We start from the raw sequence: 21,256 nt of genomic DNA, 5'->3' as shown, positions 1-21,256 counted from the left end.
TGAAACACTTTGGAACAGGTGGGAGAGTAGAAATGCCTTGAATTTCTATTTTGTGACACCTTGCTTATTGAGAAGTCACTTATCCAACCATCTAAGCCATCCAGATCCCAGTTGGGAACAGAAAACATGCCAAAAAGTAAAGATCTCTGTTACAGATGTCACCAAGTCCATCCACTAAAGGCTTGGGTCTTCTCTCAAAGCCTCATGACTCATATTTTAAAGACGGTTCTAACTTATAAGGTGATCTAGTGTCTGGCTCTTAGGAAATTGGATGCAGAATAATTAGAGGAAAGAAGGCAATTTGTAGAGACAGATATACTGAAAATAAATTTTTTTCACAGAGAGAGGACCAAGAAAAAAGTTGAAAGAAGATAAAATAAGTCAAAACCTATAATAGATAGGGACATAATCCTGAATTAAACCACAATAGTTTCTGTGGATATCAAATAAGAATTGATATACATCATCATGACTCTTATTTAGGAAGATTATCCATTATTTTCACAAATGTTTCATCATGACCCAGTGTTTAAGAGTTCAGATTCTGGAGCCAAGATGCCTCAATTCAAATCCTTATTAACTGTGTGACCTTAGACAAGTCACTTAATATCTCTGCGCTTACATTTTTTAAACTAATTAATTATTTTTGGCTGCGTTGGGTCTTCGTTGCTGCGTGCTGGCTTTCTCTAGCTGCGGGGAGAGGGGGCTACTCTTCGCTGCGGCGCGCGGGCTTCTCATTGCGGTGGCTTCTCTTGTGGCGGAGCACGGGCTCTAGGCGCACGGGCTTCACTAGTTGTGGCACGTGGGCTCTAGAGCGCAGGCTCAGTAGTTGTGGCGCACGGGTTTTGTTGCTCCGTGGCATGTGGGAATCTTCCCGGACCAGGGCTCGAACCCTTGTCCCCTGCATTGTCGGGTGGATTCTTAACCACTGCACCACCAGGGAAGTTCTGTGTTTAAAGTTTTTCATTTGGAAAATGGAGATAATAAAAATATTTACTTTAAAGAGTGGCTGTGAGGATTAAATACGTTAATGTAGATAAAATTAACTGTGACTGGCACATAACATTATTACTTGGTACATTTTGTTTAAAAAGTCAGAGAGGACAAAATACATTTTTAAACAAAAGTGTTAAAAATGCAAAGAGGAAAACTGAAGGTGTTTAAAAGAATATTCCGTGCATGGGTGATGGTCAAAGCTTGTGCTCTGGTCTTATACAAAAAATGAAGAAGAAGAAGAAGATGATGAAGGAGAAGGAGGACGAGGAAGATGAGGGGGAGGAGGGGAAGGAAGGAGAGGAGGAGGAGAAAGAGAAGGAAAAGAAGGAAAGAGAGGAGGGGGAGGGGGAAGAGAAGGAGAAGAAGGAGAAGGAGAATGTATGTAGAGACAATATTTTTAATTATTTAAAAATAAATAGTTTGAAGTAATGTATTTTAAGGTATGTTAGGGAAAGACTTTCTCCACAAACAGGCTTCATACGCGCAGGCTCAGCAGCCATGGCTCACGGGCCCAGCCGCTCCGCGGCATGTGGGATCCTCCCGGACCGGGGCACGAACCCGTGTCCCTTGCATCGGCAGGCAGACTCTCAACCACTGCGCCACCAGGGAAGCCCATAGAGTCTCTTTTACAAAGACCCGGATGTTTTGCAAACATCCGGACAGAATCAGAGAACTTAAAATCTGAGAAATGTCAAGAGTGATGTCATAAGTTCTATTTGTTATTTCTTCAAAATCTGATAAATGTCAAGAGTGATGTCAAAAGTTCTATTTGTTATTTCTTCTTTTTTAAAAAATAAATTTATTTATTTTTGGCTGTGTTAGGTCTTTGTTGCTGCACACCGGCTTTTTCTAGTTGCAGCGACGGGGGGCTACTCTTCATTGCGGTGCGCGGGCTTCTCATTGTGGCGGTTCCTCTTGTGGAGCACGGGCTCTAGGTGCACGGGCTCAGTAGTTGTGGCTCACGAGTTCTAGAGCACAGGCTCAGTAGTTGTGGCGCACGGGCTTAGTTGCTCCGCGGCATGTGGGATCTTCCTGGACCCGGGATCGAACCGTGTTCCCTGAATTGGCGAGCAGATTCTTAACCACTGCGCCACCAGGGAAGTCCCTATTTGTTATGTCTTTTAATCCTCCCAACAGCTCTGTGAGGTAGGCAGCGCATGTCATATGTCCGTTTTACAGAAGAAAAATGTCTCAGATTTTGAAAAATAAGGCTCAAGTTTAAACAGCTGATTTTACAAGAAATGACTTTATTTGAGCCTCAGTTTTCTCGTTTGTGAAACGGTGACAATACTATCCACTTCAGAGTGTGTTAGGATTAAATAATGTCACAAGCAAAACACCTTCCTTCTCTTCTCCTCATCACCCTCCTTCTGATGCATTTTATTTAAAACGACTTCATCCTGTGCCCACACTCCCGCCGTGTTTGTTTTTTTAACCGGTGGTTTTGCCTTCCTTTATTTGCAGTCTACTAGATCAATGCCTTCCCCCCCCCAAAATTACTGTGAATTGATTAAGTCTATATAGATGACTCTAAATTATTGTCAATAAATAAAAGCATTCCATTTCTAGAAACTCTGTATTCAGTTAGAAAGCTATAGCTCTCTGCACAGCAAATTACTTGAAGAGGACCTTGACTATTTGAAGTCATAGGAACTAGTGTTCGAGCACTAGATAAGACTAATTCTGTTTTTTTTTTAGCAAGTATGGTATTTTATTCCACATTTACTGACCAATGAAAAATATGACAATATTTTTGGCCTCACTCTTGTGCTGGAATAGTAATCTTGACAGGCACTCTAGCCTCTGCCCACGGTGGATTTCTGATTCTCCTTCAGGTATTCAGAGCTGGGACAGTCTCCTTGACACCGCACAGCCTGTACCCTCTGCTTGGAATGCCCTGCTCCATTTTCTTCCTAGCAGATGCCTTCAAGTGCCAACTTAAATGTCACGTCAGCTATGAAGTCTTTCCTGACTCCTCTAAAATGTCGAGTCAAGAATAATTTTGAAATCGTGTTTATTCAAATATTTTCTTTGATGACCCCGTTTCTGAAAAGCGTCACCAGCTTCCATCTAACTTCTGCCTTTCTATAGTTCTCTGGATGGCTTCCACGTTTTCTGACTGACTCAGTGAGAATGAACTGACTCAATAAAAAAAAAGTGATGAGATTCTAGAAAGAGCTAGCTGGATGGCTGACTGGCTGGGAAAAAAAAAAAAAAAAAGCCAAGGAGCTTGGAATATATTAGCCTTTAATGGGTTAGTCCTGCTCCCTTTAAAGGAGACTGAAAGAAGGCAGGTAGATGAATAAGAAAAAGCATCTGAGTTTTCTCTCTGATGTTTCTTGAAGTGAATATGCCTTTTCATGTTAGCGTTATTAATGATGACAGGGTTAAGGTGTGCAGTGCTTTGAAGGAGTCTATTTACGTCAGGGTCGTCATTTTGTGCTGCCCACAAAATGTTTCCAGCCCTCCCCTGCCTAGGCACATGACAGGACTGCACTCTCATGACTGGGGTAGGGCCATGTGAGAGGAGCTCAGGCCAATGAGTTGTGAGCTGAAACGATGTGTGTTGCTTCCAGGCTGAAACAGCCAACCGCCTGTGCAATACCCAGCAGAGCTCTCTTTCCCTTTGCCATGGCAACCATCCGCTTTCAAGATGATCCATCATCCCGCATCCTGGAGTGAGAAGACATGAAGCAGAACCCTAGCCAAACTTTACTGGACCTAGAGCATAAGTGAGAAGTAAACTTTTCTCCCTAAACTTTTATTGTGAAAAATGTTGAAATAGGCAGAAAAATTGAAAGAAGTGTAAAACCGAAATCCCCAACCCATCACCTGGATTTTATAGTTAACATTTTGCTATCATTGCTTTATCACTTATCTATCCATCCATCCATTCCTCTATGCTACATCAATCCTTCTTTTTGGAGGGGGGGAAGAATGAGAAACTATTGTAAAACACTACTGAGATTTGGGGGTTGTGTATTATCACAACGTAATCCAGCCTTTTCTGTTCTACAGCATCTGAGTTGCCCCGGCCAGCTACTCCCTTTTTCTGCTGAGGACCCTATAGTGGAACTACTCCAAAAAGAAAAATTGTTTTAAAAGTTAGTTCTAAGAAATCATTTCCTGCCAGGGAAAGTTAAAAATCCTGGGATGAGTTAGGAGAAAGATTAAGCCATCTTTTTTCTCTTATGGGCTTAAAAATAAAATAAACTCTGACTGAGCTAGTTTGGATAAGGTTCTGTTTAGAGGCGGGTTGGGGTGGGGGATGGATTTAATGGGGAAAAGAAACGCAGAAAAATCACATTCACTGTGCGCCTGTTTTGTGGCAGATGTTCTATGTATAGGATCTTGTGACATCCTTCAAACCACCCCATAACATACATAAGATTTTCATTGTTAACATGAGGATATTAAGCTCAGAGAGGTTAATATCACAGCTAGTGTGAGTGGAAGAGGCAGAATGAAAACCTAAATGATTCCAATACATTTATCCTCCACTAGAAGTCAAGGAGGTATGGGGATATATGTATATGGATAGCTGATTCACTTTGTTACACAGCAGAAACTAACACACCATTGTAAAGCAATTACACTCCAATAAAGATGTTAAAAAAAAAAAAAAGAAGTCTACGAACCCTTGATCTCTGACAGCCCCAGAAGCTGACATTTCCCTCCCACTGAAAGGGCTGTCCACAGAGAGACATGGCCCATGAGCTAAGTAGCTCTTGCTTGTCTGAGTAGGAAGGGAGAGCTGAGCCAACTTGCTTGGGAAGACAACCTAAGAACCCATTTAGAACTTGGGATTGTGAGAATCTGTCCTCATCCTATAGAAGTAACTCAATCCTGAATGACCATTCCCTTCAAATATTGAACACAGGTTATCTTCTTTAACTTTGCTATGGAGCTTAACCTTTCCCTAGTGATCTTTATGAGATTTAAGGCCTTAAAATAAAACTTGGATACTCAAAGGGATAGCATGAGGGAGTTTCCTAGGGGATGGAATTGTTCTGTATCCTGGTAGTGGTGATATTTGCATGAATCTATAAAGGTGTTAAAACTCATAGAAATGGACGCAACACACACATACACACACAGAGGTAATTTTACCGTATGTTTACTTTTTCAAAACCTGAAGACACTGATGCAGAAGGGCCCCCGAGACTAGAAATCAAGCTGTCGGGGTCAAACCATCTCCACAAAGCATCAGGGAATAAAATTCCAGAGGGCAGACCACTGAACAGACTTCCAAGGGGTAGGTGCCAGTGCAGTCCTCTCCTCTTTCCTTCATTTATATAAATCCTTCCGGAAAACTGACAAGTCAAATGTTCCTCATAAACCATCAGAGAAGAGTTCAGTGTTTTCCACAGACGGTCTGCTGATCCTCTGTGTGTCTTCATCAAGGCTGGAGTCATGAGGCTGAAGACCAGGCAGGCCAAGGAGGCCACGCCTGAGAAGGCAGGACCTAGCAAATGTGGGTCAGAGAAGAACCTAAATCAGAAACTGGGTTAATTCAACTGGGTTAACTTCAGTGGATCTGAGGAAATCAGAGTCTGAGAGCTGAGAGGCGTTTACCAGAAGGAAAGTCACAGGAATGAGAAGTCAGGGCAAGTCTAGGCAGATCCACGTGGCCGAGTCTGGAACGCCTGAACCCCAGAGAACTGGAGCTCTGCCCCTGGTGGACATTGGCTGCCTGAAAGTCCCACCTCTGCACAGGAGCCTAAGCTGTGTCCACCTCTGTCTCTGCAAGAGACCTTTGCTTAGTGGTTTCGAGCGTTCACTTTGGCCAAATACATGTGGTCCTTGGCAGTCCCGCACTGTCTAGAGCCCGTGAATCTTTTCGGAGCTCATTTATCTCAGGAGGGAAATTGCCTGAGCAGACTTGAAGGCAGGGGTGGGAGCCACCTGCTGAAGACACCAGGGAGCATTTGGCAGGGTGGGTGGGGAAAGGAGATGGAACAGAGGAGAGGGGGCTGGGAGCTATCCCACTCTTTCTCTCCCTCCTGCATCTGGTGCCCCAGGAGCTGCTCTGAGCAATGCCTCTCGAATGCGTTGGCGTGAACTTGTACTTGTTCCTCCCTCAGGGAATGAGAGAAGACAGGCTGAAAGCTGCTAAAGTGCTTGGAGAACATCCAGGGAGAGGCTTGTCAGAAATGCAATATATTAATGAAAACAGCTTGGGCCTGGCTAAATAGTGACTCTTGGAACAAAACAAACAGATGGGAGTTGACGACAATTAATCTGAAAAAGAAAGAGTCCAGCCCCTATATACATAGAACCTGGTGCTTTGTGAGAGTCTTCACGGAGTTCACTGTACCGTGGTCTTCTTCAGCTTAGGCTAGTATTCATTTATTCTCAGGAGCGCCAACAACCACTACATCAAGGCCTCCCTTATGGGCATAAGCACATTCTCCAGTGTCTGCCATCTCCAGGAACAAATGTTCTTTGCTTTTTCTTTTTCTTTTTTTTTTTTTTTCAGATTATTTGCTTTGCATTAATAATCTACAAGGGCCTCTCACAGGCCATCGGAGTGATCTCAGATGCTTGTTAAAATATAGATTCCTGAGCTCTACATTTTCACACCTGACAAATTAGGTGGACTCTCTGAGAGTAATTCCAAAGCATCTGCACGGTGGTTACCAAGGGGGAGGGGGTTGAGGGAGGGATAGAGTAGGAGATTGGGGTTAGCAGATGTAAGATATTATGTATGCAATGGATAAACAGCAAGGTCCTAGCACAGAGAACTATATTCATATCCTATGATAAACCACAAAGGAAAAGAATATTTAAAAAAAGAATGTATATGGGGGCTTCCCTGGTGGCGCAGTGGTTGAGAGTCCGCCTGCCGATGCAGGGGATTCTGGAGCACAGGGGATGGTGGAGGAGGAAAGAGGCAGAGCCTTGACCATGGGGAGCTTTGCACAGAGGCTGAGCAGCTTTGGCTTTGACCTATAGAAAATGGAAGCTGGAGGAGTATTTGAAGCACAAAGTGACCAGATGCTGTGTGTGGTATAGCGTGATCTCCCTGTTTGGAGCAGGGAGAGGAGAAGAGAAGCATCTGCCACGGTGAGGGGTGAGGAGGCCAAACCCAGACAACTGCACACGTGGGGGCAGAGAGGTCTCTGAGGAGAATACGGAGAGAGCTCAGGCCACAGGATGGAGAGGTAGAGGGGCTGGAGCTCAGGACAGGGAACGAGGCTGGTACACATCCAGCAGGGGACGTGATAATGGCCATTCTGAGTCAAGAAGCTCATCCAAGGGAAGGTACTTTCAATGCTCACATACCTCCTCCAGCTCAGAATTTGAAAGCCAACCTGACATTGGAGCTTGTGAGCATATTGTCATGTCTGGGCCCTTTGGTGATAGTTTCTGCTGTGCTAGGGAATAGGTTTAAAGATATCTGGTAAGTCAGACAACAAGGTCCCACTGTATAGCACAGGGAACTATAGTCAATATCCTGAGATAAGCCATAATGGAAAAGAATATGAAGAAGAATGTACATATATATATATGTATAACGGAGTCACTTTGCTGTACAGCAGAAATTAACACAACATTGTAAATCAACTAGACTTCAATTAAAAAAGATATCTGGGAAGTGGAAAAAAATCACCCCATAATATTTAGTTTGATTCCATTTCTTTTTTTTTTTTTTGCGGTACGCGGGCCCCTCACCGCTGTGGCCTCTCCTACTGTGGAGCACAGGCTCCGGACGCGCAGGCTCAGCGGCCATGGCTCACGGGCCCAGCCGCTCCGCGGCATGTGGGATCTTCCCGGACAGGGGCATGAACCTGTGTCCCCTGCATCGGCAAGCGGACTCCCAACCACTGCGCCACCAGGGAAGCCCCTCCATTTCTGTTTTTAAAAACTAAGTGCAGGGAGACAGACAGATTGGGAAAGAGACAGAGAGAAGGAGAAAGAGAGAGAGAGAGAGAGAGGTCGGGATTTGAGGAAATACATAGCAAAGGCAGGTTACTATTAATAAGAATAATAAGGAAGAGCAGTGGGGTTGGGAGAGGGAACAGAAGGACCTTTGACAATTTACTCTGAATTCTCGTGCATTTTTAAACTGGTCTTAACGATGAGTTCTACTGATGTATGCTTTTTGTAAGTTTTTACAGCAATTTTTAAAAAGATACTTACACATATTCTTGGCTGCCACTAGGTGGTACCGGCGGCAGGACAGACTGGACGACCTTGAAGCTTCTTGGGCTCCTCCATAACACCTGAATGTGGGTCTAACTTCCTAACTTCAAAGAGTGAAACAAATTAATGCACCAACTATTAGAGCTCAGGGCTCCAAGCCCCAGACTTCCCTCTTATTCCTCTTTAGATGTGAGAAGAGAATTTTCTATTTAATTGGTATAAAAATATTTTCAAGTAAAAAAAAGTTCTTTCCGTATCAATCTAAGTTGTACAGTTTGGTTCACATATATTCAATCATCTCAAGAGCTCCATCTTACAATGATATTCCCAAGTCAAATCTTAATCAGATGCATAAAAATAATAGAACTCTTCTCTGTGATGCAACCTCATCACCCGAGGTTCCCTAATTCCAGGACTAGGCCTTTCTTTCCATCCACTTACCCTTAATTCTCTTGGGCAGTCACATCTTCCATCACCTCAGTTGATGTGGGCAGAAGACAGAAATGTTACACTTATCTTCTTTCTCCATCCCACGATAATGCAGCATTTGTGATTTCAACAGGACTCTTCAGCAGGGCTTATCTCCTCTCCTATCCTGGACTGGTCTAAACTAGCTAATGTTTTGTTCTTTCTTCTAAAGCAATATTTCATTCCAAAATCACGTGCCTAAGATTCCCAATCCCCAAGATAGCATAGCCTAGCAGGAAGCAGTGAAAATACGTGCTCTCTTCAGGACACCAATGTGGCCAGCCTGGCACACAGAAGCTACTCAGTCCCCATGGGTGGAATGCCAAGAGGTGTCTGCAGTGGCTCTCGCTTGGCTAAGGCATGCTTCTCATCGTAATCCCCACTGCACCTGGCATGATTTTTCACCTTTTTATCCCCAATTTCCACCCCATCCTTCCCACAGGGGCATTGTGCTGAGTTAGTCTCTGGATAAAACCCAAGAAGGGCACCAAGGTTACAGAGCTGTACTTGACACTCCCTGTGTGGCCAGTTGAGCCACAGATAAACACCAGAGGGGAGAGTCAGGAACATTCCATGCAAAAGGACACTAGATATTAAATGAATATTAGCCACTATCCATCATTAATAATAGTAAAGACTACTGTTCATTCGAGTTCTTGCTATTTGCCAAACCCTGTGCTAAGTATTTCATACATTTCATCTTACTTGATTTCCTCAACCACCCTGTGGTTGAGCATTATTGCTCCATTTTACAGATATGGGAACAGAGACTTGGAAACTTTCAAGTGACAGGCTCAGGTTTATCTATTTTCAAAGCTTGTCTTCTTAATCCTTATCCTGTTCTGAAGCTAGTGAAGGGCTCTGATTGTTCAGAGATCTGTTTACACCCCATTTGAGAGACTACTGAGAAGCCCAAGTCTTCCTCCTCCCGACCCTGTAGTTTATTATCCTCTCCAAGGGGAGAGAAAATATCAAGGCGAGAAAGTGAATGCAAACATCCACATGCTTTGTACTAATATTTAGACTTCATCATACACTTCTTTTTTTTTTTTTTTTTTTTTGCGGTACACGGGCCTCTCACTGTTGTGGCCTCTCCCGTTGCGGAGCACAGGCTCCGGACGCGCAGGCTCAGCGGCCATGGCTCACGGGCCCAGCCACTCTGCGGCATGTGGGATCTTCCCGGACCGGGGCACGAACCCGTGTCCCCTGCATCGGCAGGCAGACTCTCAACCACTGTGCCACCAGGGAAGCCCCGTCATACACTTTTTAAAGGTAAGAACTATGCTTTTCCGTTACTTCTTGTCTCCCCTCAGCACCTCCCAATATGCTCCACCCACAACAGTTTTTTAATACTGTATTGCCTCAGTGACTGGCTGGCCTCTTGATCACATCTGGGGTCAAGAAGGTTAGTGATAGGATATAACCCAAGGTTTGTGATTTTCTGTGGCTCAAGATTATTTTTCCCATCTGTTTTCCCTTACCATGAATCCTTGAAAAGGAAATGTCATTTGGTTTCCAAATTGAAATATTTCATCTAATGAGATGAGTCCAATTTCATTATTTTAAGAAAACCTTTTCAAGTGTGGTTGGTTGAAAGGAGTAAACAAGAATAAATCTACCACTACCTTCTCTTTCCTAGGAACTTGGAGCTGGAGCTTGTTTTCATGATATAATTAGGCAGGGACTTCTGTGACTTAATTTAAAAGCCTGAAGTATAATCACCTTTCTTTCTTTTTTTTTTTTTTTTTGTTTCAAAACAGTTTTCTTCTCCGCTACCCCCGGGTGAACCTGGCTCTGCTTTTCCAAATTCAGTGATGCCAGGTCAGCAGGGAGCAAATTTGAGACTGTACAATTCCCATCAGCTATTAGCTGGGGACATCTTTCTGTCCCTAAGGTCTAAGTTAGTTCTAAAGGACAGGTTTTCTTTTCAACAAATATGGTTATCCCTATTAATGGTAATGGGTGTTTCACGTGAATGGGCAGAAGACTCCGTACCCCTAAGTTTTTCCCAAGCCTGAATTACGTGAGGCCAAATTAAACACAGTTTGAATCTCTGGCTCCGTCCTCCTTTGTGTTCAGATAAACGTTGATACTCGAATAAGATTCTAAGTAATGAAATGCCAATACATGTGGCTTCTGCATCTGTCATCTAAAGGATGTGCCTTTAAAAATGGATTCCTTTCTTCTCTGTTTAATTCTTGGCCTGGTAAACCACTATAACCCTGCGAGGGAGGCAAGGAGACATTTCTGAACAGTTTTTTTCTGCTCCAACATCAAAAAGCTTGTGCCAGTGAGTGAGATATACCCAGTACTGCATTAACATCCTATTCTGAAATGCTTGTACCCTAGGCTACCTCCATTGATTTGATCAGTATCAGATACTCTGACGTCATGAAGTGAAAAAGAGGCATGAAAAGAAAAGCGACTGAAATATGAATAACAAACTGTTCAAGAGGAGACAGCCAGTTCTAGAGGACTGGCTCCACTCACTTAGAGGTGTGTACCAACGCCAAATAAGACGAAATAAGAGGCAGCCTTGTTTGTGTAGTAGTTAATAGGCCCCAGAGGGGAAAGGGACAGCTCAATGAAACAATCTTGCCTAATTTTTTCTTAGGTTCTTTACTCTATTTCATGTAACTCATGATTTAGAAAGGTCTCTAAAATATGACAGTTGTAAGAACATCGATCGGCCAAGGCTCTTGAAATGTATGTTAACAGCTTTGATCTCGTTGTCTATGAAGCTATCTATGGAAGCAATTTCACATGTATTTAAACTCAGTAACTTCTACAAAGGAAGGCCTTTACTGGCATTTATAAACTCTTCACTGGAAAAAAAGTGGGAAATAATATGATTAATAGTGAGCTGAAGACTTTCATTTCTTCTGAAATTATTTTTAAGGATATAAACAACTCACCCCCTTCTTTGCTGGTATTAACCTACAAAACACAAAAAGTCAAATTGTGGTTATTTTTTCATGACGGTTGACCTCAATTCCTGACTCAGGAGACAATATAAAGCAGTTCAACTGGTTTTGTCTTGTTTGAGAAACTAAAATTAAAATCTCAGGCGTTATTTATTTTAATCCACAAACAGGAAGGGAAGCGGTCTGTGAGAAAAAGTCATAAAGACAATTTCCCAAATGTGTGGATCTTTTTAAACTTAGTACCAATCTAAAAAAAAAAAAAAAGGTGCTTTTAAAAAATATTTTTAATGTGGGTTTTTTATGGCTCTCTCTAGTTGCAACCGGACACTTTAGGTTTTATTCTCATCTTTCAGCTACTGGCATGTCATAATCTACTCTAGGGAATGACTGCCTAAATTACTATATCCATAAATATTCTAGTGGAAAACATTTGCAAGGCTTATTTTCAGAAGTATGCTGCAGTACCTCGACGCTGAATCCTAGCTCATAAGACCAAATTCAATAAATGAGGAGAAAAAAAAAAAAAAAGACCGAATTCAATTCTATTTTTCTGTATTATAGTCAACAATTTCCAGGTGTTACTTTGAACACGGCAACTCCAAAAGTATAACAGAAAAGAGTTATATGGATGCTACATAAACCAATATTGCAGTTTATTATGGAAAAAAACCTACCCAGTGATGGTGATTTCCATCTTTCATACTACCCAATACTGATGATCAAGGACCCTCTGTTATCTACTCTTGGCTAGGATCAGTGATTTCTTGGAAAACAAAATTTGGACAATGTATGTTTTTCTGACTCTTGACACATTCAATCTCTTTCTGTTTTTTAAAAGTCATACATCAGACTCCTGTTGTCAAAGTTTTATCTTTTGAAGAAGAAATCACACGAGGTGTTTATTTATCAAAGTTAACTGAGTTGAAGTCATAATGGCTAATTCTGGCTCATTCTTCTAATCACAACTTACTTGGTTAAACCAGTAAATGTGCTTTATTAACTGAATATTTGAATAAGTAGCTGTGTATACACTGTGTTATCAATTATAAAACTTTCTATACTAGTCACTGGTCGATCTATAACTGGGAGGGGTATCTGTGTTTCAACCAGTAAGTCTTTACTGAGTGCCCTTTAAACACTCAGAAGAGGAGATTGTAAAATAATCTGTGGGTTACCTTACAAGTTACAATGTTGAGACAAATATCTAAAAGTAAAACCACAATAAACATGTAAATCACTTATCTGCGTAGGGAGAAAATCTTTTATTTTCTTTGTTGCTTTTGATTTTTATTGTTTTTATTAAATTCCATTTTTAATCCATTTATAGGAACAATCTGAAATTTACTAAGTAAATTTAGATCTCAAAGTTGGAAGTGTTAGTCCTACCAACATATGATTTGTGTTTGCAGGTCCTGGAAACAAATAGCTAACATTTTTGAGAGTCTCAGGAGGACACATAAACCACTTTCCCTCAACTATATCAATCTGAAGAGAAGCAGAAATGTTTTTATACATAAGGAACGAGTCTCTTCTTAAGTTGGAAACACACAGGGCTCTGATTCCAACCTTCTCTGATTCCCTTTTCTGGCTGGGCAACTTCTTCCACATATCCCCAGGGTAAGTCGCTTGGCCTCATGGAATCTTTGTTTCCCTGCCTGTTAAAAGGGGAGGAGGGGTAATAAAGCTGTTACCACAGGGTGTTGGTAAAAATTAATTAATATTTATAACGTGCTCCATCAATGTCCTCAGGTAATTCATAACTCAGAATTATATGGCACTTGATCACTGCTTAAAGTTTTTCAAACCGTCCTTGGTTTTTCGATTCAGGCAAAAAATATAACAAATCCTTATACTTCAAACAGTAGGGTTAAGCGTAGGAACACTTGTCTTTCCTAGGAACAATTATTTTCCTGAGGTGAAAATATTAGCATGTTACAAAAGCTTATTTCCTCAGCTTTAGACTATGAATAGAGTAGCTTTCATTTATAGCTGATAAAAGCCAAAGGAAGAAGGTTTTTTTTTTTCTTTATAAAACCCATTTTAATAGCTTATTCTGCCATCTTTGAGGATGTTTTCAACTACTTGCTATTGAAAGGGAATTGGTTCGTCTATTTTACAGTGATTTAAGTCTAGCATTTAAAGGACATGCAAGGGGTCATTTGGTTGATGTCTCCTGCCTGCAGTAATGGTATTGAGCACTTACTCTGCAAAGCCACATTCTTGTATTAGAGATGAGGAAACCGAGGCTCGGTGAGCTAAATAACAGAGCAGAGGTTGAAACCCGCACAACTTGCCAGTCCATGCTCTTTTCACCACCTGAAACAGCCACTTCCAAGAAGTTATACCAAAAGTTCCCCTGCTCTGTACAGACATGCGTTTCTTCTCTGTCCCCATCTTCTCTCTGAACTTAAAAATTAAACTAAGATATTCTAACAGAACTTCAATCCCATCCCCAGAGAGCCCAAGAGCACCTCCAAATCATGTGGTAAAACTTACTTTGAAGGATAGACAGTTTATCACTTTAAAAAAGACACTTTGGGGCTTCCCTGGTGGCGCAGTGGTTGAGAGTCCGCCTGCCGATGCAGGGGACACGGGTTCGTGCCCTGGTCCGGGAAGATCCCACATGCTGCGGAGCGGCTGGGCCCGTGAGCCATGGCCGCTGAGCCTGCGCGTCTGGAGAGGCCACGACAGTGAGAGGCCCACGTACCACCAAAAAATATTTTTTAAATAAAAAAGACACTTTTATAAATTTTTATTGAAGGAAAAATAAAAGCTACCTATATCCTTTCTTGAGAATTGACTTAGCCCACTCAGTCTTAGTAATTTCTTTTATCGAATCAAAATGCATGTTATATTATCAGTCTTTAAACTTTGTATTGAAGCATAATACACATATAGAAATAAAGTATACTTAATTTTTGAAATGTCTAAAATCCATCCCATCTTCACCTTGTGAAGACAAGATGCCATTTCACATCTCAGAAAAATGTATATAAGGAATAATGAGCTCTAATGATGTATAAATTAGCTCATATACCTAAGAGTGCTTTGAAAGGTTAAGCTCATTATTTATATTAAGGCATTGTTGGTAAAGCATTATTATAATTGTGATTATCACTTACATGATAATATATTTTCTTATGTCTTTGGACAGCAGGCAAGACAAGATAAAGATAATTAAACAGTTGTAGGCACACTATCACTAACTTTAAACAGTGATTAACAACCTATACAATGTATAAATACGCACAAAATTTACCTCCACATAAATGGAATAAATCATCTTCGTTGCCTATTATTGGAATGATATGGCCTTAAAGTGCAGAAGTACCTAAGAATCTGAATAGCAATTGAGAGAAGTCAGTCTTAAGTAGATATTCATCTTTGTCCTTTCATTTTGACTCATATTCCTGTTTAATATTCACTCACAATTAAATGGGTGGAGAGCCTTTATCAAACTCACATCACTGTTGTAGGCTGGTAAATATCAGACCCCCAATTATGGAGACTCAGTGATGCTCCTGGACTGGGAACACATATTTATTGAAATATTACCCATGAGCAGAGGTCTTTTATTGTAGTTGGTTGCACTCCTCTTTTCTCTAGACAATGAATAAACTCAACCCTACCTTTAACTTAGGTAGAAGGACATAGGCCACCAAATATCCTGCCCTATGCCAAGACTCAAATTAAATGAAAACAATGTAGCCATTCCCCATATACTACCTTGAAAGATTGGCTTGGACTTAATCCCTATTCTCAGTGTCTATTATGGCAGGTACAACATCTAAGCGGCCCTCTGGGTACCATGTCTCAGCTGTGCAGCTCCCTTCTGGTCATGGGGCTCTGGCACCATTAGCAGAAAACACCCCGAGGAGATCCTCTGAGGGCCTGAATTCATCTTTTGTCTGCCCGGTGAAAAACATAATTCTTCTCCAACAATTCCCTTAGGGTTTTCCCCAGGGAGTAACATATAACACTAAACCAACTCAATTTGAAGGACAAGTTAGCTGGATGAGAAAAAAACCAATGTTCCATAAACTTACTGACTGAAACCTCAGTAGTTTGAATTTAACCTATTAGAAGTTGATTAGTTATACTTATAACACTAAATCCTGGCTGTAAGATTTCAGGGAAAAAAAATCATATTTTTAAAGAGTATTAAATATAAATGCAGGTATTTAAAAGATCATAAAAACTTTTTTATTTAAGAGCTTTGTTGAGAGTAACTTATTTATGAAATTTATAGTCCAATATAATGACTTATTTAAATCATTTGATTTTCTAACTTCTCTTTAGAGTTGAAATTTTTACACTGTTTCAGTTCCCTCCCAAATTTATTTATATAGAAATAAGTTTGGGACTTCCCTGGTGGTGCAGTGGTTAAGAATCCGCCTGCCAACTCTGGGGACACGGGTTCGAGCCCTGGTCTGGGAAGATCCCACATGCCGCGGAGCAACTAAGCCGGCACGCCACAATTACTGAGCCTGTGCTCTAGAGCCTGCGAGCCACAACTACTGAGCGCACGCACCACAACTACTGAAGCCCGCGCGCCTAAAGCCCGTGCTCTGCAACAAGAGAGAAACCACCGCAAGGAGAAGCCCGCGCACCGCAACAAAGCAACAAAGAATAGCCCCCCGCTCACAGCAATGAGAGAAAGCCCGCGCGCAGCAACGAAGACCCAATGCAGCCAAAAATAAATAAATAAAAGAAAAAGAAATAGGTTTAAAGGTCTTCATTTTGTAAACATTATATGGTCGCAGAATTTAAAAAATAAAACAAATAACCAATTTAAAAAAGAAGTTACGGGGTGAGGGTTGGAGAGGAATTAGAATTAATCCATTGGTTATATAATACGTCCTCCTGCTAAATCAGACAGAGGAATTCCGGGTCAGTGGATAAAAGCTATTTCAATTTCCCTTATAAATGCTTGCTATTACTTTAACAAATCCCGTGGTGGGAAAGTGCTTTCAAGTATCCAAAATCAATGATCAAGAATGAGGGGTCATTATCTGCATAGAAACACTGTATTTTTGGTACAATTAACTCAAAAATGAAATTCATAAAGAAACTAAAAATAAGTAAACAGAAAGTCTTTATGAATCTATTTCAGAGACAAGTCTTTTGACTAATTCAGAAAGTATTGGCCTTCCCTCCCCTTCCAACACTCACTTGATCTCCTTAACTCATCTAGTTACATAACTGATTCTAAGACTTGTAAACAAACAGCCCCATTGCTTGACAATTCTGGATCTGTGGGTTTGTACTGCTGTTTCCCTGTGGAGGTTGAGAGCTGTGTAATGATTTATTCTTCCCCCGCCCCTGCCTTCTTTTCCTATTTTGCTCCTTTTTTTTTTTTCTTTTCTTTTTTGTCAAAGTAGGTTAAAAAAAAAATCCAGGGGAACTAAGTAAGTGTGAAAACAAACCCTGGTGCTACAGGATTGAGGCCACCAATTTAAACACCCTAGGTGCAAGGAATGCAAAATGTGAGGGTCTCATACTCAGATGAGCTCCCCAGAAGGAGACTACTAATATGTAGTAATTTTCAGCATCCCCTGGACTCCAAATCATATGTTTTTGTATAAGGCAGCTTTAATTCCCCTGATTTCCCACGCATGAAGCTCTTACAGCTTCAAAGAGAGCTCTGCATGCAAAAGGTACATGGGGGTGTAGTTCAGGAGGAGAATTGGGGCTAGTAGGCAGAACGTGGGTGAATTAACATTCAGGTCTATGCTTTAATTCCAGTGCTACCTTCCAGTGGTGTACCCCAGTTATAACACTGACTGCTGGCAAATTAGAAGTTTTCTATTTCGGTAATTAGACCTAATCAATTACCTGGAATTAAAACACACCTAATTCCACCATAGAGAAGTTAGATTCCAGATTGGTTCTTAGGTTGTGGATTTGATTTATTTTTGATAGCATCGATTAAGAACAATTTATAATATGGCATGTGTGCCATGCACACACTGTGTCACTGATGGAATCTTCAGGAAACATTTTCATTGTGTAATAATTTAATACAGATAAAATAAATACAGAATAAATTAAGTATTTTGAGTTTTTAAAAATCTAGAAATTTATGCGGGCTTAAGTGAAGGAAGACAACAGAGCCTTTAAATACCTTAAGTGATTACATGAAATTTTAACTAATTCTCCTTTTGTGTGTGTGCTTTTTTAGGAGACCTTTATTTATAAAGATTTTCAAACTGTTTTCTCTCCCATTTATCACCTACTCTTCTAGTGGTACGGGCATTCTAAATTATTTCTACGCCAAAGATTCTCTTGGAACATTAGAGTCTAATCTACTAGTAGACTTCCTTCTTTAAAAAAGCTCCAGGGGACTTCCCTGGTGGTGCAGTGGTTAAGAATCCGCCTGCCATTTCAGGGGGCCCAGCTTCGATCCCTAGTCATGGAACTAGATCCCACACGCCACAGCTAAGAATTGGTGCAGCCAAATAAATAAATATATTTTTTAAAAATTATTTTATCAGGGGAACTTTTTTCTATCAGTGTATTCCCTAGCTTTAGTTTTTAAATTTATTTTCAGGTGTATATCCTGAATAAGAATGCCCGATTCTCTCTGACTTTGATCCATGTGATCCTGGTTGAAATGAAAGTGGCAGGTCCCAGTTTTGCAGCCACTAAAATGAGATTCTGAAGTGAAATAGTTACTGAGCCCAGGAAATAAAGAGGAGCCTCTTTGTTCTCTCAGAGGCTGCAGTTGGAGTTTGCTGGGTTTTGTTCTGGCAGGTTCACAAGGTCTGTTAGAAACAATGGAAGCATAGACCTTTAGAGCTGGAAGGAATGAGGCTTAGTCCTCATTTATTCTAAATCCTTCATGTTAGAGATGTGAAAATGCATCCCAGATAGGGATTGTGATCTTGAGAGGCATGTTTTCTATTTTTATTTTTCTAAAGCCATTTTTAAAATTCCGGTTCATTTCAACAATATTTATACCCTACTAACACACAGGGACCCCCAAATTTGTTGTGATTACTCCATCCACATGGTGGAGGAATTGGAGGGAAGGACTATTTTGCTCCCCTGAAAAAAGCGAGCAAATCTCTGGACAAAACTTAAGGACCTGGATCTGATTCACCAACCTCCATATTAATAAAATACACTCTCTGATGTACTTTATATAATCACAAACTCCAAACATGAAATATAAAAATAAAACAGTATTATGGAGGACTACATGTTCAAGCAAGGAAACCATAGCTGGGTTTAAAATGAAAAAAAGATAGTTTAAAAATTCACTTTCTTCGTATATCTGCTTCCTGTGTATCTTGGAAACACATTTATTTACTGTATAAACAAAGTTGTGAGTTTTTTAAAGTTTACTCTTACATATGATTATCTAATAGGTAGAAACACTAGTTGAGAAGACAGAGGAGAAGATTATATTTCTGCTATTTCTGCATAATAGCCCATTCCAAATAAGAAAAAAATTCCAAATGAGAAAAAGTTGGTGAGTCTGTGGTCATGAATGTTCCCAAATGTATCCATGATTTGGCTGTTTTTACAAAGTCAGAGAAGTTGGACCATTGTCTTTTCCCTCATCTCAACTTCTGGGCTTGCTATCTGACAGACTAAAGGCTCACGTCATTGGTAGCTTTAGTATGGCCTTCTGGGATGATTCTTTATGGAGGGAATTGACCTTTGTTTAAATATGCTTCTTAGGCTTAGGGTTGGGGCCCTGGAACCATTGTTACCAGAGCTCTCCAAAGCCTAGTGTGTTACATGAACAAAAGAGTTACAAGACAGAATGACCTTATTTTATTTGATTATTAGTTTTTAACTTTTTTATTGGGGTGTAGTTGATTTACAATGTTGTGCTAGTTTCTGCTGTACAGCAAAGTGATTCACTTATACATCTACATATATCCACTCTTTTTAGATTCTTTTCCCATATAGGTCATTACAGGTATTGAGTAGAGTTCCCTGTGTTATATAGTAGGTCCTTATTAGTTATCTGTTTTATATAAAGTAGTGTGTAGATATAAATCCCAATCTCCCAATTTATCCCTCCCCTCCTTTCCCCCTGGTAACCATAACTTTGCTTTCTATATCTGTGACTCTATTTCTGTTTTGTAAATAAGTTCATTTGTACCATTTTTTAGATTCCACATATAAGTGATATCATATGATATGTTTTTCTCTGTCTGAATAACTTCACTTAGTATGATAATCCCTAGGTCCATCCATGTTGCTGCAAATGGCATTATTTCATTCTTTTTATGGCTGACCATTGTGTGTGTGTGTGTGTGTGTCTGTGTGTGTGTGTGTGTGTGTGTATACATACACTGCATCTTCTTTATCAATTCATTTGTCAATGGACATTTAGGTTACTTCCATGTCTTGGCTATTGTAAACACCTGCAATGAACATTGCGGTGCATGTATCCTTTCAGATTACGGTTTTCTTGGATATATGCCCAGGAGTGGGATTGCTGGATCATATGGTATTTCTATTTTTAGTTTTTTAAGGAACCTCCGTACTGTTCTCCATAGTGGCTGTACCAATTTACATTCACACCAACAGTGTGGGAGGGTTCCCTTTTCACCACACCCTCTCCAGCATTTAGATCCTATTTTATTTTATTTTTTTGATAAATTTATTTATTTATCTATTTATGGCTGCGTTGGGTCTTTGTTGCTGCGCGTGGGCTTTCTTTAGTTGCGGTGAGCAGGGGCTACTCTTCGTTGCGGTGCACGAGCTTCTCATAGCGGTGGCTTCTCTTGTTGCGAAGCACAGGCTCTAGGGGTGCGGGCTTCAGTAGTTGTGGATCGTGGGCTCAGTAGCTATGGCTCACGAGCTCTAGAGCACAGGCTCCGTAGTTGTGGCGCACGGGCTTAGTTGCTCTGTGGCATGTGGAATCTTCCCGGACCAGGGATCAAACCCGTGTCCCCTGCATTGGCAGGTGGATTCCTAACCACTGTGCCACTAGGGAAGCCTAGTTATTATTTTATTTTAAAAGGAAAATCAAACACATAAAAACGGTGAATGTGTGCATACACACACACACACACACACACACACACACACACACATACACACTCACACAGGCATACACCATGGTTATGCACCAAACAGCAGTATAACATAGTGGTGAAAAGCTTGAGTTTTGGAGTCACACAGACCTGAGTTCTACTTCCAGGCCCAGAACTTAATCTCCACTCTTCTTAGACCCACACAATTATTTTCAGTCAACTAAAAAGATTAAAAATATGGTACGAGTTTCAAAGTGCTTAAGTTTGTATCTTTACAAATTGTTCATACTCATTCCCATACCCTTCCAGTAACACCTATGATTCTCTATACCCTGCTAACCAGCCAAGCTCAGATCCCTCCTTGCTTCACCAACGCTTGGTACTGGAGCACTCTTTTGGGGTTCACAGTTCTTAAACTCAGTCTTTACAGGGCCTAATTCTTCCACCCACCACTGTGTAAACATCCTGCAGACCCTGCCTGTCCAACACCTATTCATTCTATGACAGGAACATGCGCACTTCAGCCACTAGTTGATTTGAGTCTGCTGAGCCCCCTTTCCTGATCTCAACCCTCTAAGTCCTTACTCTTAAACACACACCCTTTGAGCACCAGGACCACTTTGTCTTCGTCCTCCAAAGACCAGTCTTTTCCTCAAGGCATCTGCTAAAGGCAAATGATGAATTTCAACATCTCTGGTGTCCCGATTAATGAGGTTTTATTCTACA

At 40.9% G+C, this 21,256-nt stretch overlaps 1 long non-coding RNA gene across 1 annotated transcript; it reads right to left on the bottom strand.

The window, feature by feature from the left end:
- Positions 1-5,097: 5,097 nt before the first annotated feature.
- Positions 5,098-9,384, bottom strand: LOC116764434. The gene is made up of 3 exons (XR_004352882.1): positions 8,584-9,384; positions 8,140-8,246; positions 5,098-5,461 (listed from the first exon to the last, which is right to left on the bottom strand). It is a non-coding gene; the product is annotated as an uncharacterized LOC116764434 (long non-coding RNA).
- Between the last annotated feature and the right edge of the window lie 11,872 nt (positions 9,385-21,256).

Source organism: Phocoena sinus, chromosome 13 (assembly GCF_008692025.1).
Source record: "Phocoena sinus isolate mPhoSin1 chromosome 13, mPhoSin1.pri, whole genome shotgun sequence".
In the NCBI taxonomy this organism is placed as follows: domain Eukaryota; kingdom Metazoa; phylum Chordata; class Mammalia; order Artiodactyla; family Phocoenidae; genus Phocoena; species Phocoena sinus.
Note: the sequence above shows the minus strand (reverse complement) of the source record. Positions and strands in the feature narration are given on the sequence as shown.